Source organism: Lathyrus oleraceus, chromosome 3 (genome assembly GCF_024323335.1).
Source record: "Lathyrus oleraceus cultivar Zhongwan6 chromosome 3, CAAS_Psat_ZW6_1.0, whole genome shotgun sequence".
Lineage (NCBI taxonomy): Eukaryota > Viridiplantae > Streptophyta > Magnoliopsida > Fabales > Fabaceae > Lathyrus > Lathyrus oleraceus.
In genome coordinates, this window is record NC_066581.1 from 421516636 (window position 1) to 421532545 (window position 15910).

At 39.0% G+C, this 15910-nt stretch overlaps 1 non-coding gene across 1 annotated transcript; it reads left to right on the top strand.

Annotated features, from left to right (window-relative positions):
• Positions 1–3974: 3974 nt before the first annotated feature.
• LOC127134050 (small nucleolar RNA R71) lies at positions 3975–4081 on the top strand. The gene has a single exon (XR_007807830.1). It is a non-coding gene; the product is annotated as a small nucleolar RNA R71 (small nucleolar RNA).
• Positions 4082–15910: the final 11829 nt, after the last annotated feature.

Genomic DNA, 15910 nt, shown 5'->3' on the forward strand with positions numbered 1-15910 from the left:
CCTACATTAAAGTCTTTTTTCACAATCCTTTTGTCATGCCATGCTTTGGTTATTTCTTTGTATATAATGGCATTCTCGTAAGCGTTCTGGCGGAGTTCCTCCAATTTGTGGATATTGAGGATTCGCTTCTCGCCAGATGCTAGGTAATCCAAATTCAGGGTCTTGATGGCCCAATATGCCTTGTGCTTGAGTTCAAAAGGTAAGTGGCATGACTTCCCGTAGACCAACTGGTATGGTGTAGTTCCAATAGGGGTTTTGTAAGCAGTTATGTAAGCCCACTGTGCTTATGTTAGCTTTCCAGACCAATCTTTTCTGGATGTTGAAACAGTTTTCTCCAAGATCTGCTTAATCTCTCTATTAGATACTTCCACTTGACCAATAGTCTGGGGATGATATGGTGTTGCTACTCTGTGTTTTACTCCATATTTTCTTCTGCTGATAGTTGAGGTCAGGTGGTATGATATCAGCGGCTAGATAGTTCACAAAATCAGCGTACCATGGTACTCTGCTAATTTTTGAAACTGTCCCAAGGTTGTCTCTATCAGGATCAAGGGGAAAAGTATCTAACTTAGCTATCAATACGTCATAGGTGAAATCATCATTTATAGGTAAATGGTTTGGCTTCAAATGCTCTAGTCTAGAAAGATGGTCAGCAACTATGTTTTCTGTTCCTTTTTTGTCTCTAATATCTAAGTTGAATTCTTGTAGCAAAAGGATCCATCTGAGTAATCTAGGTTTCGCATCCTTTTTTCTTAGAAGGTAACGGATAGATGCATGGTCTGTATAGACTATAATCTTAGATCCTACAAGATAAGACCTAAATTTAGCGATTGCGAAAACTACAACTAGGAGTTCCTTATCTATTATTGTATAATTAATTGAGCGGCATCTAGGGTTCTACTAGCGTAATATATTACATGTAGTTTCTTATCTTTTCTTTTCCCTAAAACAGCTCATATAGCAAAATCGCTAGCATCACACATTTTTTCGAAGGGTTTAGCCAATCCGGAGGTTGTAAAATGGGTGCTGAAATTAGCGCTTGTTTTAACTGATTAAAGGCTTCGATACATTTTTCATAGAAACTGAATTCAATGTCTTTCATCAGAAGGCCAGTCAGGGGTTTTGTTATTTTAGAGAAGTCTTTGATGAAGTGTCGGTAGAAACCGGCGTGTCCAAGAAAACTACGGACTTCTCTAACTGTCTTAGGAGGGTTAAGGTTTTCTATAACTTCTATCTTTGGTTTGTCGACCTCAATGCCTCTTTCAGATATTATATGTCCAAACACTATGCCTTCTTTAACCATAAAGTGGCACTTCTCCTAGTTTAATACAAGGTTGACTTCTACGCATCTCTCTAGGATTTTCTCAAGGTTAATGAGGCAATTCTCCTAGCCGAACCCACACACCGAGAAATCTTCCATAAATACTTCCATAATTCCGTCGAGATAATCTGTTAAAATCGACATCATACAATGTTGGAAAGTAGTTGGCGCATTACAGAGTCCAAACGGCATTCGTCTGTAAGCAAACGTTCTGTAAGGACAGGTAATAGTTGTTTTCTCTTGATCCTCGGGGTGTATGGGTATTTGGAAAAATCCAAAATATCCATCCAGATAACAAAAGTAAGAGTGTCTAGAAAGACGCTCAAGCATTTGATCTATGAATGGAAGAGGGAAATGGTCTTTCCTAGTTGCCTTATTGAGCTTCCTATAATCTATGCACATACGCCATCCGCCTTCTATACGTTTAGCTACATGCTCGCCCTTCTCGTTCTGCACGACTGTGATGCCTCCCTTTTTGGGTACCACATGTACAGGACTTACCCATTTACTATAAAAAATATGATAGATTATACCAGCTTCTAGAAGTTTAAGGACTTCCTTCTTTACCACCTCACTCATCACAGGGTTGATTCTTCTCTGATGTTCTTTGGAAGGATTTGAATCCTCCTCTAGCGAGATCCTGTGCATACACACGGATGGGCTTATACCTTTTAAATCATAGATGTTGTACCCAAAAGCAGAGGGGTATCTTCTTAAAACATTCAAGAGTCGATTCGTCTCGTCTTGGTTTAAAGTGGAACTAACTATTACTGGGCGGTTCATTTCTTTATCCAAAAACTCATATCTTAGGTTCTTGGGTAGTTCCTTAAGTTCTTGAGCTGGTTTTTAAGAATTTGGTGAAAGGTCTGGCGTAAGATCCAAACATTCGTTGGTGTGAGGTTTCGTTTCCTCTAGCTCGTCATCCTTTTCATTCGGGTTTGAAAATGGTTCGATCTTAGGTTCTTCTTGATCAAATTCCCTTATGCATTCATCTATGATATCGATCGCGTAACATGCGTCTCCTAAGATTGGTGCCATCAGGAATTTTGAAAGAATAAACTCGATCTTTTCATCCCCTACTTCGAAAGTTAATTTTCCTCTTTTAACATCTATTATAGCTCCGGTTGTTGATAAGAATGGTCTACCTAAAAGGATAGGGATATCGTCGTCTTCCTTGATATCCATGACCACAAAGTCTGTTGGGATATAAAGTTAACCGATCCTAACTGGGATGTCTTCTAAAATGCCTACAGGATACTTAACAGACCTATCGGATAATTGGAGGGACATTTTAGTTGGTTGTAATTCTCCTAAGTTTAACCTTTTACACACAGCTAAGGGCATTAAACTTACACTAGCGCCTAAATCTAGGAAAGCTTTGTCGATCACATGACTCCCTAAAATGCAAGGTATAGAAAAACTTCCAGGTTCTTTCTCCTTCTTAGCAAGTTTATTCTCGGAAATAAAGTTGCCTTCCAAGGGTGTGGGATCGTCAAGCCTACGCTTGTTGGTTAAGATATCTTTGAGAAATTTGGCGTAAGATGGAATTTGGGTGATAGCTTCGGTGAAAGGAATCTCTACATGAAGCTTATCTATTACTTTTATAAATTTTTGGTATTGGTTATTGATTTTGGTTTGTTTAAGTCTTTGCGGCTATGGGATTGGTGGTTTGTACGGGGGTGGTGGTTTGTAAGTTTTATCCTTGGCTTCTCCTTCTTGGTCAGTTTGTTTATCGGGTTCCACCGGTTCCTCTTCTTGGTTGGTAGGTATATTTCCTTTAGAAGTTTTGAACTCGCTCATTGTTGGGTTATGAGGCCCTTTGTAAGCGGTCCCACTTCGTAACGAGATAGCGTTAGCTTGCCCTCGAGGGTTTGGTTGAGGTTGTCCAGGGAACTGTCCTCCAGGTGTAGTTTGTGGGGCTTGGTTTTGTGCTACCTGTGAGATTTGGGTTTCAAGCATCTTGTTGTGAGTGATTATCTGATCAACCTTAGTTCCTAATTATGTTATCAGTTCGCTTACGTGAATGTTCTGGTTTAGGAATTCTTTATTTTGCTGAGTCTGGCCTGCTATAAAGCTCTCCATGATCTTCTCAAGGTTAGGCTTCTGGGGCACAACTTGCATAGGTTGATTTGATTTTTGGGCTTGATAACCTTGCGGTCTTTGAGGTGCATAATTTTGGATAGGGTTCTGGTTTTTATAGGAAAAATTCAGATGATTCTTCCATCCAGGGTTATAGGTGTTTGAAAATGGGTTACCTTGGGTGTAATTCACTTGGTCGGTGTTCAGGTCATTCAAAAGGTTACACTTCGTTGATTCGTGTCCTTTAGATCCATAAAGTTCGCACTCTGTGTGGACTACCGCTGCGGTGTTAGTGTTTGTAGACATATGTTTGATCTTAAGGGCTAAAGCGTCCATTTTCGCCTGCATCATGTCCATAGAGATTATCTCATGTATTCCACCTTGGGTCTCCTTTTTCTCTATTGATGCTCGTTCAGTTCCCCATTGGTAATGGTTTTGGGCCATATCCTCAATTAGGTCACAAGCTTTAGGGTAAGGTTTGTTCATCAGCGCGCCACCTGCGGCAACGTCGATGCCCATCTTGGTGTTATAATGGAGTCCATTGTAGAAGGTATGAACGATCAGCCATTGTTCTAGGCCATGGTGTGGACAGACTCTTAATAGCTCTTTATGTCTCTCCCAAGCTTCAAAGAGTGATTCTCCTTGGTTTTGAGTAAATCTACTTATTTGGTTTCGAAGAACAGCAGTCTTACTAGGGGGAAATATATAGCAAGGAATACTCTCCTAAGGTCTTCCCAGGTAGTTATTGAATTAGCTGGAAGTGAATCTAACCATGAACTTGCTCTATCCCTGAGGGAGAAAGGAAATAATCTCAAACAGATCGCATCGGGTGAAGCACCTTTGGATTTAAAGGTGTCGTCCAGTTGGATAAAAACTTTTAAATGTTGATTTGGGTTCTCAGTAGCGAGACCCGTGAATTGGTTTTGTTGCACTAATTGCAACAAAGATGGTTTTAGTTCGAAATTGTTGGCAGGAATGAGGGGGTTTACTATACTCTAACTAGGTTGTTCGTCAGAGGGTTGGGCAAATTCCTTAAGAGGCCTCCGGTCGCGATTCTCGGCCATAGCTTTCTTAATTCGGATGAGTAAGAGGCGTGTACGAGTGTAACGTTCGGGTTCCTCTAAAGGATCTACTATATTTCCGGTGCTACGGGTTCTTCGCATTTACCGGCTAATAATGCCTTAGTCTAGACGGTGTAATAACAGGGTACGAAATTTGACGAAGTTGTTCCCCAGCAACAGCGCCAAAAACTTGATCGCTGTGTTCGCAAGTGCACGAATCGCGTCAGAGTAATATAAAAGAATATCGATCCCACAGAGACCAAATCGTCAATCTATCGATTACTATCGTTACAATGTTTATCTAAGGCGGTATAAAAGAGATATTGATGTTGCAAAATAACAGTAAATAATAAATGCAGTGCAGATAAAGACAGGTTTGAATGTATATCACGTCAGTTATGTGATGTTTCGATTGTCTAAATAGAACTACTTATGAGGCAATATTTTCTACTCTTGAAAAGAATCCATTTAACACGAACTGTCGCTTTCGCGTATTCAGAATCGAGTTTACCCTTAAATTAAGACCTTTTATTGTCACTTATAAAAGGTGCACAGAACGCTAAAGTAGTAAACTTATTTTTAAGAAATAAGACTCGTAAACTTAGTTGAAAAGTGATTTTGATTTGGAAAGTTTTACCCAAGGAGTTTCCTGATTTTAAATCTATCAACGAGTCCGAAAACAGTTTCAAAAATCATTTTTCCTTAAAGTGATAAAAATTCCTAGTTAACTAAGCCAGGGTGCTTTCGCACTCCTTCAATAGTTAAAACTAACCAAGTTTGTTTCAGAAAACTCAAGTCAAAAATCAAAACAGCCTTTAAAGTATTTCTACAGATTCAATATGTGAAACATCTTTTTAACCGCGATTCTTACATTCTAACCTTTAAAAGATTTAGCCAGACATGGTAATACCAACAAACACAACGATATTAATCATGATGAAAAGTTGTTTTAGAATGTGAGGCGTAAAGAACGAGTAAAGCGTGAAAAATAATTAAAATAAAGCGTGGACAGAAATTAAATAAAGTAAAGTGTAGACAGAAATTAAATAAAGTAAAGCATAGACAGAAATTAAATAAAGTAAAGCGTAGACAGAAATTAAATAAAGTAAAGCGTAGACAGAAATTAAATAAAGTAAAGCGAGACATGTAAAATAAATAAAAGCGATAAAATAAGAACCTTCTCCAAACGGAGGCTTTAAATCTGGTACAAGGAAAATAAACCTCTGACTCTGAAGATAAAGACGACAGCAACTCAAAGTGACCCAACTCAATCTCACTAAGGTGTGATAACCCCCTGATGTGACGGATTACCGCTTTACAGATGATGAATATAGTCTTAGTGTTGTAAACTAAGTTGGATGATTTGAAAATGAAATGGAACGACCTATTTATAGAGGAGTTCAACAGCTTGCAAAGACCATGGTGCCCCTCAACTTCTCCTTAGTGGGAACGTGGAATACAAAGCTGGCGCCCGCCACCCCTTCATGGCGCTCACCATGTGTGGAAATGGGAAAGATCATGGGAATGTGGCGGTTACCTCCTGGTTGAGGGCTGATGAGTCATGGCTTCTTCTATAGCGGTCGTCATGTGCAACACCATGTGTACAATATTTGCCGAAAAACCCTAATTTTAGGTCTTTTTGCTTCCTTTATTCTAAAAGGGTCCCGAAAGAGCTAAATATCTGAATACAACATAAAAGAGAGCATAATACAAACAAAATGATAATAAAGTCCTAATAAACATGTGAAATCCGAGTCAAAAACACAATGTGATTCAGTGTGATCAGGCTACTCGACGCCTGAGACAATATATGATTTACCATACCACTTTATTAATATCCAAAATGGATCTGATAAAGTATATCTTTGAAAAGCCTGTTGTTACTGGTAGAATTACCCGGTGTCAAATGTTGTTGACCGAGTATGATATTCAGTATGTGACCCATAAAGCAATAAAAAGGAGTGTTATGTATGACTACCTTGCTCACCTACCTGTCGAAGGTTATCAACCGTTGAGGTTTTACTTTCCATACGAATACATTATGTTTATTAGAGACTTCACTATGCCAGGCTTTAACGCAAGCCCTAAGGAAGGCCCGAACCAGGATCGCGATGGACGCTCGCGTTCGACGGTGCTTCCAATGCTCGAGGCCATGGCATAAATGTGGTTATCACTTCTCCAACCGGTTTCCACCTTTCGTTTACCGCTAAAATTAGTTTCGACTGCACCAAAAATATGGTAGAATATGAAGCATGTATCTACGGTTTAGAGGCGGCAATCGACTTAAGGATCAAGATTCTTGAGGTATAGGGTGATTCAACTCTGGTAATCAGTCAGGTAAAAGGTGATTGGGAGACTCGGGATAGCAAGTTGATACCTTACAAAGAGCATATCAGAAAACTGGTTCCCTACTTTGATGAAATCTCTTTTCACCATATTTCTAGGGAAGAAAATCAGTTAGCAGATGCTCTAGCCACGTTGGTGTCTATGTTCAAAGTCAAATGGAAGAATGAAGCACCATCCATCCATATTGACCACTTAGATCAACCAGCACATTGTCTAGTAATTAAGGTCGATCCTGATGATAATAACCCTTGGTTCTACGACATAAAGACATTTCTGGAAAAATGGCAATATCCCAAGGGTATATCCATTACCGATAAGAAGGCTTTGAGAAGACTCTCTTCCAAGTTCTTCCTAAACAGTGATGTGTTATACAAGAGAAATTATTATTATGTACTGGTCAGATGCATGGATAGACACGAAGCTAGTACGATCATAAAATCCATACATGAAGGTTGCGGGGATGTACATGCGAAAGGTTCTGCTATGGCCAAGAAGATCCTTTGGGCTGGGTATTATTGGACGACAATGGAGGTTAAATGTTAAAACTTTGTTAAAAGATGTCACAAATGCTAGATATATGGTGACAAGATCTTTGTGCCACCGACTCCATTGAACATTTTGACTTCTCCTTGGCCTTTTTCTATGTGGGGCATCGATATGATTGGGATGATAGACCCTAAAGCTTCCAATGGACATCGGTTCATCCTAGTCGTCATCGACTACTTCACGAAATGGGTCGAAGCTGCTTCTTATGCTAATGTCACTCGACAAGTGGTTACCCGGATTATCAAGAAAGAGATAATTTTCCGCTATGGGATACCTGGCAAGAACATCACCGACAACGCCAGTAACCTCAACAACAACATGATGAAGGATTTGTGTGAAGAATTTAAGATCGAGCACCATAACTCTTCATCATACCGGCCCAATATGAACGGTACCGTAGAATTAGCTAATAAGAATATCAAGAGAATCGTCCAGAAAATGGTCAAGACATACAACGACTGGCATGAGATGTTACCCTTTGCTCTGCACGATTACAGAACCTCAGTCCGCACATCCACTGGGGAAACTCCATACTCGTTAGTATATGGGATGGAGGTTGTCCTACCGATTGAAGTCGAGATCCCTTCACTCAGAATCATCATGGAGGCTGACCTCGATGAAGCTGAATGGGTTCAATTATGGTATGACCAGCTGAATCTGATCGAGGAAAAGCATTTGATGGTCGTCTGTCATGGTCAGTTATACCTAAGATGTCTCAAATGAGCTTTTGACATGAAAGTTCTTCCTCGTAAGTACCGCGTAGGAGAACTCGTGCTCAAAAGGTATTCTGCTATTCACTAAGACCCGCGAGGCAAATGGACTCCCAACTACGAGGGAACTTTCGTCATCAAGAAGGCCTTCTCAGGTGGGTCTCTAATCCTCACAACAATGGATGAGGAAGACTTGCCCTCGCCAGTGAATGCATACATAGTCGAAAAATATTATGCCTAAAAAGAAATGATAAAAGCCACTAGATTAATCTCCGCAAGGTTGATCTAGGCAAAAATGGCTATCTCGATGGACCAAAAAATGAATTGTCCATGCAAAAGTTAGGGAACAAATATAAGGATCGCTAAGTCGAAAACCCGAAAGGGCGACTTAGGCAGGAAGGAGCATCCCGATGGACGAAAAGAATTAAGATGTCCAAGCAAAAGTTAGGGATAAAGGCATTGACTATGATCCTCGAGCCCATCACGTTACAAGCTAGATATCAAATGGTCAAGGACCGATTCAATCATTGTCAGCTGAAGCAAGGTCTCGGAATTCAGATTTTGTAGTAGACTAAGGCCAATGCTGTAATCAATGGAAGAAAATATATACAAAATATTTCCCATTGCCATTTTATTTATATTTTTCAAGTTTTGCAACATCTTCATCAAGGGTGTGTGCATCTTTGTACATACCATGTGTACAGTTTCACATCAATAAAATTCAGTTCATTCCATCAAAATTTTCTTTTGTGTTTTGTATGCAAAATAATTGATTTATCTTATTCGCATAATGCTTTAAAATTTTGGGGAACAATAAAATCTATACTAAAGAGAAATATTATGCATTACTGCGAAATCCCGATAAACTTGAAAGATGACCGGTGGCTCAAAAATGGTTTTTCTTGAACACCTGTGACATCCAATTGGCTTGGATTCCATATTGGTTTCGGTGTCTCAGTGTTCCTTAGCAGGTAGACAATTCCTTGATAGTAGTGTTGACAACACCTGGATTCCACAGTGATCGCCTTCCAATCTTCAATGACGAGTCGGAGTTCCCATCATAATAAAGACTCATATCCCCGCAAATGACGGATAAATATGAAGGAGAATAGCGATCCAAACTGCAGCGGAATTTAAAATATTCTCCTTTAGTAATCCTTACGAATGGGCATGATCAGTGATAGAATCGCTACCTCTTGTGACGATTGAAACCTTTGATGCAGATCTTTAGAGCGATCATGAACATTGAACGATGACAACGCCTCTACTCAGTCCACATGAACAGATTCCTTCAATCTCATTGCTAGCTGTTACAAATGAAGGCTTTGAGTGAGAGAGAGAGAGAGAGAGAGAGAGAGAGAGAGAAACGAAATTGCAACTTTTCAAATGCTTCTGCATAAGGGTTCTATTTATAGAACCACTTATGTGGGCTGCAAGCTAAAAATCCCGCTTAAGTGTATGTGGCCCATATCTTATAATATGCCAAAATCACTTAAGCGCGTGGTACCTTACCATATTTCGTATTCTACTTAAGTACATCATACCTTACGATGTTCTATAATTCACTTAAGTGCATCGTACCTTACGGTGTTCCTTAGTTACTCTATCTCTCATCAATCTGTCCTTTTGTGGGTAACCCTGTAGGTTTTTGCGGCATTGGCAATTATATTAAATCACGTATTTAACATAATAAACAATGAGCGGTATCTAGCAACACATCACTGTTACCCAAGACACGAAAATGTCATGTGATCTAACAAATCCTTTTGTGATAATACTTATGTATACAATTACCCTTTTGCCCTTATGTCTATATTGAACACAAGGCATAGACCGTGTCATCCTTGTCCAGTTCAATATTGGGCCCATAGACATTTATCCTGTTACGCAGGATGGGAAATTCCATCTAGGTCACTCATGTCCCTTAGCATGCTTCGTGGAGTACCCATCAACTGTCTTTGTGGTCATCCAGTTACGGACAATGTTTTATCAGCAATAAGGCACTCGACTCTACATCTAGGATCCATAGTGGATTCAGGTCGAAGGGTGGTATACACCATTATCACCATGAGAATAACTTATGACACTTTACATAACATTCTATATAGTATTCTCATAGCGGGTCAATCCAGTATAAATATTACTCTTAATATTCATACCTATGTTTAAGACTTGATAACTCCTTATCCATGATCCATGAGATGTGATCATCAGTCTATATACATAATAGTCTTAATGCTTTAATGTTATCCCACTTCACGATAAAGCTCGACTACGGATACTTTAAGAATAGTGTCCTTATGTTTAATGTGATCTCATGATTAAGTCACGCTTGATACATTAAACGGACTAGCTATTTTAGGGACTTTATTAAACAAACATAATAAAGAAAAAGCCTTTTATTATTAATAAATAATTCGATAGAAGTACCAAAAGCATTAGCCTCTAGGGCTTACACCAACAATCTCCCACTAGCACTAGAGACAATCATGCATACCCCTAATGCCCATAGATCTAGTACAGCCATAATGCTTCTACTGCGCAAGAGGTTCTGTCAGGGGGTCAGCAATATTGTCAAGTGTAGGTACTCTGCATATTTTGACATCTCCTCTATCTATTATCTCTCGAATGAGGTGATAACGCCTAAGTATGTGTTTAGATCGTTAGTGAGATCTAGGCTCCTTAGCTTGTGTGATAGCACCATTTTTATCACAATAGAGACCAATGAGATCCACAATGCTAGGAACTATGCCAAGTTCACTAATGAACTTTTTGATCTAAATAGCTTCCTTTGCTGCACTTGAGGCAGCCATATACTCGGCCTCGGTTGTAGAATCAGCAAGTGTATCTTGCTTTGAACTTTTCCAACTCACAGCGCCACCGTTTAAGAAAAACACATATCCATATTACGATCTAAAGTCATCCTTATCTGTCTGGGAGCTAGCATCGGTGTATCGAATTATAGCCAGCTCTTCCTGACCTCCATATATCAAGAATGAGTCCTTAGTCCTTCTCAAATACTTAAGGATATTTTTGACAACTACCCAATGAGCATCACCAGGATCAGATTGGTACCTACTCGTTGCACTTAAAGCATACGAGACATCTGATCGAGTACATAACATGGCATACATGATAGATCCTATTGCAGATGTATTTGGAATCTTATTCATGTGATCCCTTTCTTCCTTAGTTGAAGGGGATTGTGTTTTTGATAGACACGGGCCATGTTGCATAGGTATGAATCCTTTCTTGCAATCATGCATATTAAAGCGTCTCAGCACTTTGTCTATGTATGTACTCTGACTTAGGCCAAGCAGTTTTTGTGATCTATCTCTATAGATTCTGATTCCTAATATATAGGATGCTTCACCTAGGTCCTTCATAGAAAAGCATTTCCCCAACCAAGACTTTACTTGTTGTAGGGTAGGGACATTGTTTCCAATGAGTAATATGTCATCTACATATAATACCAGGAAAATGATCATGCTCCCACTAACCTTCTTGTAGACATAAGGCTCATCTTCGTTCTTGATGAATCCATATTATTTTACTGTTTCATCAAAACGAAGATTCCAGCTTCTGGAAGCTTGCTTCAATCCATAGATTGGTCTTTGTAACTTACATATCTTTTGGGCTTCTTCTTGTATGTCAAATCCTTCAGGTTGTGTCATGTACACATCCTGAAGAAGATTCCCATTAAGGAAAACAATTTTAACATCCATCTGCCATATTTCATAATCATGATATGCAGCGATAGCAAGTAAAATCCGAACAGATTTAAGCATTGCAACCGGTGAAAAGGTTTCATCATAGTCAACCCCATGAATTTGTTTATAACCTTTTGCAACTAGTCTTGCCTTATAGCTATGTACCTTACCATCCATGTCAGTCTTCTTTTTGAAGACCCACTTACATCCTATAGGGTTAACTCCTACAGGAGGCTCTACCAAGGTCCAAACTTGGTTTGTGTACATGGAATCCATTTCAGATTTCATGGATTCTAGCCACTTCTCTGACTCGGGACCAGTTATGGCCTCTTGGTAGGTCATGGGCTCATCTTGATACATGAGTAATACATCACCTTGATCAGTTATGAGATATCCATATCTCTCAGGTAGGTGACATATCCTGTTTGACCTACGCTGGTCTCGTTCTACTTGAGCAGGTTGCTCTTCCATAACTACTTATGTTTCCTGCTCTAATTCCTCCATAGGTGTATCAATACTTTGTGATTCTTGAATTTCTTCAAGCTCTACTTTCCTCTCACTGATTCCTTTGGAAATAAAATCCTTTTCTAGTAAAACTCCAGTTCGAGCGGCAAACACTTTTCCCTCAGAAGGATTGTAGAAGTAATACCCTCTTGTTTCTTTAGGATACCCCACAAATAAGCATTTGTCAGATTTGGGCTCAAGCTTAGTTGAAATTTGTCGTTTCACATAAACTTCGCAACCCCAAATCTTCATGTAAGACAATTGTGGTTTCTTACCACTCCATATCTCATATGGTGTCTTCTCAACCTTTTTGGATGGAATGTGGTTAAGTGTGTAAGTTGCTGCCAATAGTGCATGTCCCCAAAAGGAGTTTGGAAGATCGGTGTGACTCATCATGGATCGGACCATGTCTAACAGGGTTCGATTTCTTCTCTCAGAATAACCATTCCATTGGGGTGTTCCAGGAGGAGTAAGTTGGGATAGGATCCCACACTCTTTCAGATGGTCATCAAACTCTAAGCTTAAATACTCACCACCTCGATCTGATCGAAGATTTTTAATATTCTTACCTAGTTGGTTTTGTACTTCATTCTTGAATTCCTTTAACTTTTCAAAGGACTCTGATTTGTGTTTCATTAAATACACATAACCATATCTACTGAAATCATCAGTAAATGTGATGAAGTACTGAAAACCTCCTCTGGCTGGTATGTTCAGTGGTCCACATACATCAGTATGTATGAAGGCCAAAAGATCATTAGCTCTTTCACCTTTTCCTATGAATGGAGACTTTGTCATCTTTCTAATTAAACAAGATATGCATGTCTCATATGATTCATAATCAAAAGAGTCCAAGAGTTCATCTTTATGGAATTTGGAAATGTGTTTCTCATTTATGTAGCCTAATCCACAATGCCAAAGGTAAGTTGGATTTAACTCATTAGGTTTCATCCGTTTAGTATTAATGTTATAAATAGGCATTTCAAGATCAAGGACATATAGTCCATTGTTCATTTGTGCAGTAGCATAGAATATATCATTCAAATAAATTGAGCAACAATTGTTCTTTATTATTGTTGGTTCTAAGTGTTGGCAGCAATTTTGGTAAAACAAAGAGTGTTCACAAGATGTTATGTGTTATGTCTAAACATAAGATATCCTATGTACCTGCTGGAGTTCAAGAACATAATCATGCAGGAATGTTTCAGAATGTCATATACAGTGCCATGGCTTCTGATAATGTGTTCCTGCTAGAGTTAAAATGGAAAAACATAATTATGCAGGATTGTATCAGGATGTCATACACAATGTCATGGCATCTGATGTTTTTGTACCTGTTGGAAGTTATAAAAGAAATTATGGAATTATGCAGGATTTTTCCAGGATGTCAGACCCGATGTCATGACATCCTGTACACAGAACATTCAGTGTGAATGTCTGGTGTTTTGTGATTGCACAATTAATGGCAATCTATGTATGATTGAAGATATGATTTGCAGGCGCATTCAATCATGGATTACAACCTGATTTACTTATTTTCCAAGGAGATCTAACCAGCTGTTATGAAAAGATTTAATTGGAAAATAGATTTAGGGTTTTCAAGATGTCCAAGCCCAGCTAGAAGCTTCTATAAAAAGGGACTTAAAATACCTGTTTTACAACACAACCAATACTGAGTGGAATATAGAGAGAGAGCTAGGGTTTGTGTCTGTTTAGTCATGAGACTTGTAAGCCATTCAAGTCATCTTTTGATGATTGAATTGGACTAATTTGTGGTTGTAATTTGTCACTCTAAAGCTGTTAAGCAAGAGTGTGTGTATACTTGATCAAAGTTGTGAAGCAAGATCAAGTGTGTGTCTACTTGATCAAAGTTGTGAAGCAAGATCAAGTGTGTGTCTTCTTGATTGAAACTGTGAAGTAAAATCAAGTGTGTTATTGAAAAGTGTTTTCTTTTCTCAAGATATTGTTGTTTAAGATCACAGGTGTGATTGTAGGGAAGTGAGTGGGTTCTCATATCTACGAGTGCTTAGGTAGAAATTGCACGGGTAGAGATTAGGTGAGAAAGACTGTAACTTGTTAAAGTGTATGGAGAGTCTTTGAACTGATTCTATTTTAGTGAATTTCCTTCCTGGCTTGGTAGCCCCCAGACGTAGGTGAGTTGCACCGAATTGGGTTAACAATTGCTTGTGTCATTTGCATTACCATTCTATATCTTTCTTCTGTTTGTGTAACTCAGATATTAGTGTCGTGACATTATCTTCGACATCTCATATCTGATACCAGAATTTCAATTGGTATCAGAGCAGGCATCCTGCATTGGTTCTGGGTGAGATCTAGGGACAATACTTTCTGGTACAATGGAGAGAGATGGAGGATCTATTCACAGGCCATCAATATTGGATGGTTATAACTATGACTATTGGAAACCTCGAATGGTAGCCTTTCTAAAATCTCTTGATAATAAGGCTTTGAAGGCTGTGTTAACAGGCTGGGTGCATCCTGTAATTACTAAAGAAGGAGAAGCCACTACTGAGAAGAAACCTGAAGAACAATGGTCCAAGGAGGAGGAGGACTTAGCCCTTGGGAATTCTAAAGCATTGAATGCCATCTTCAATGGTGTTGACAAGATTATTTTCAGGTTGGTGAACAACTGTGAAGTGGCTAAAGATGCTTGGAACACCTCAAAATCACTCATGAAGGCACCTCTAGAGTAAAAATGTCTAGACTACAGCTGCCCACCACCAAGTTTGAAAACTTAAGGATGAAAGAAGATGAAAATATTCATGAATTTCACATGAGTATCCTTGAAATTGCCAATGCCTCTAGAGCTTTGGGAGAGAAGATGTCAGATGAAAAGTTAGTAAGAAAAATACTCAGATCACTCCCCAAAAGATTTGCTATGAAAGTAACAGCCATAGAATAATCTCAAGACATCTCAAGTATGAGAGTTGATGAGCTAATTGGATCCCTCCAAACATTTGAGATGGGAATATGTGGTGGAACTGAAAAGAAAGCCAAGAGCATAGCATTCATGGCAAACACTGAAGAGGAAGGTGGTCAAGATATTGATGAAGATCTGGCAAATAAGATAGAAATGCTGGGAAGACAGTTCAACAGACTAATGAAAAAGGTAGATGTGAGAGCAAAGGGCAATGTCAAGAACATCGCATCTGACATCAGTAAATCTAACAGCCTTGGTAAGAGAACAAAGTCTGAAGAAAAGCCCAAAGAAGTTCAGTGCTATGAGTGTAATGGGTATGGTCATATTAAAACTGAATGTGGGACCTATCTCAAGAAACAAAAGAGGACTCTTGTTGCCTCTTGGTCTGATGGAAGTGAAACAGAAGAAGCTACAAACCATGTGACTGCATTGACAGGAAGATGGGGGTCTGAGGTGAAGGTGAGAAAAACAAGAAAGGGGGGGTTTGAATTATTTGGAAAATAAGCGCTTTTTCAAAATGAAAATCACACAAGGATTTTATACTGGTTCGCTTATAACACAAAGCTACTCCAGTCCACCCGGCCAAGGTGATTTCGCCTTCAACAAGGACTTAATCCACTAATCTTGAAAGATTGATTACAAACAACGTCTAAGAGAAAGATCTCTTAGTCCTCTCAAGTATACAGACTGCA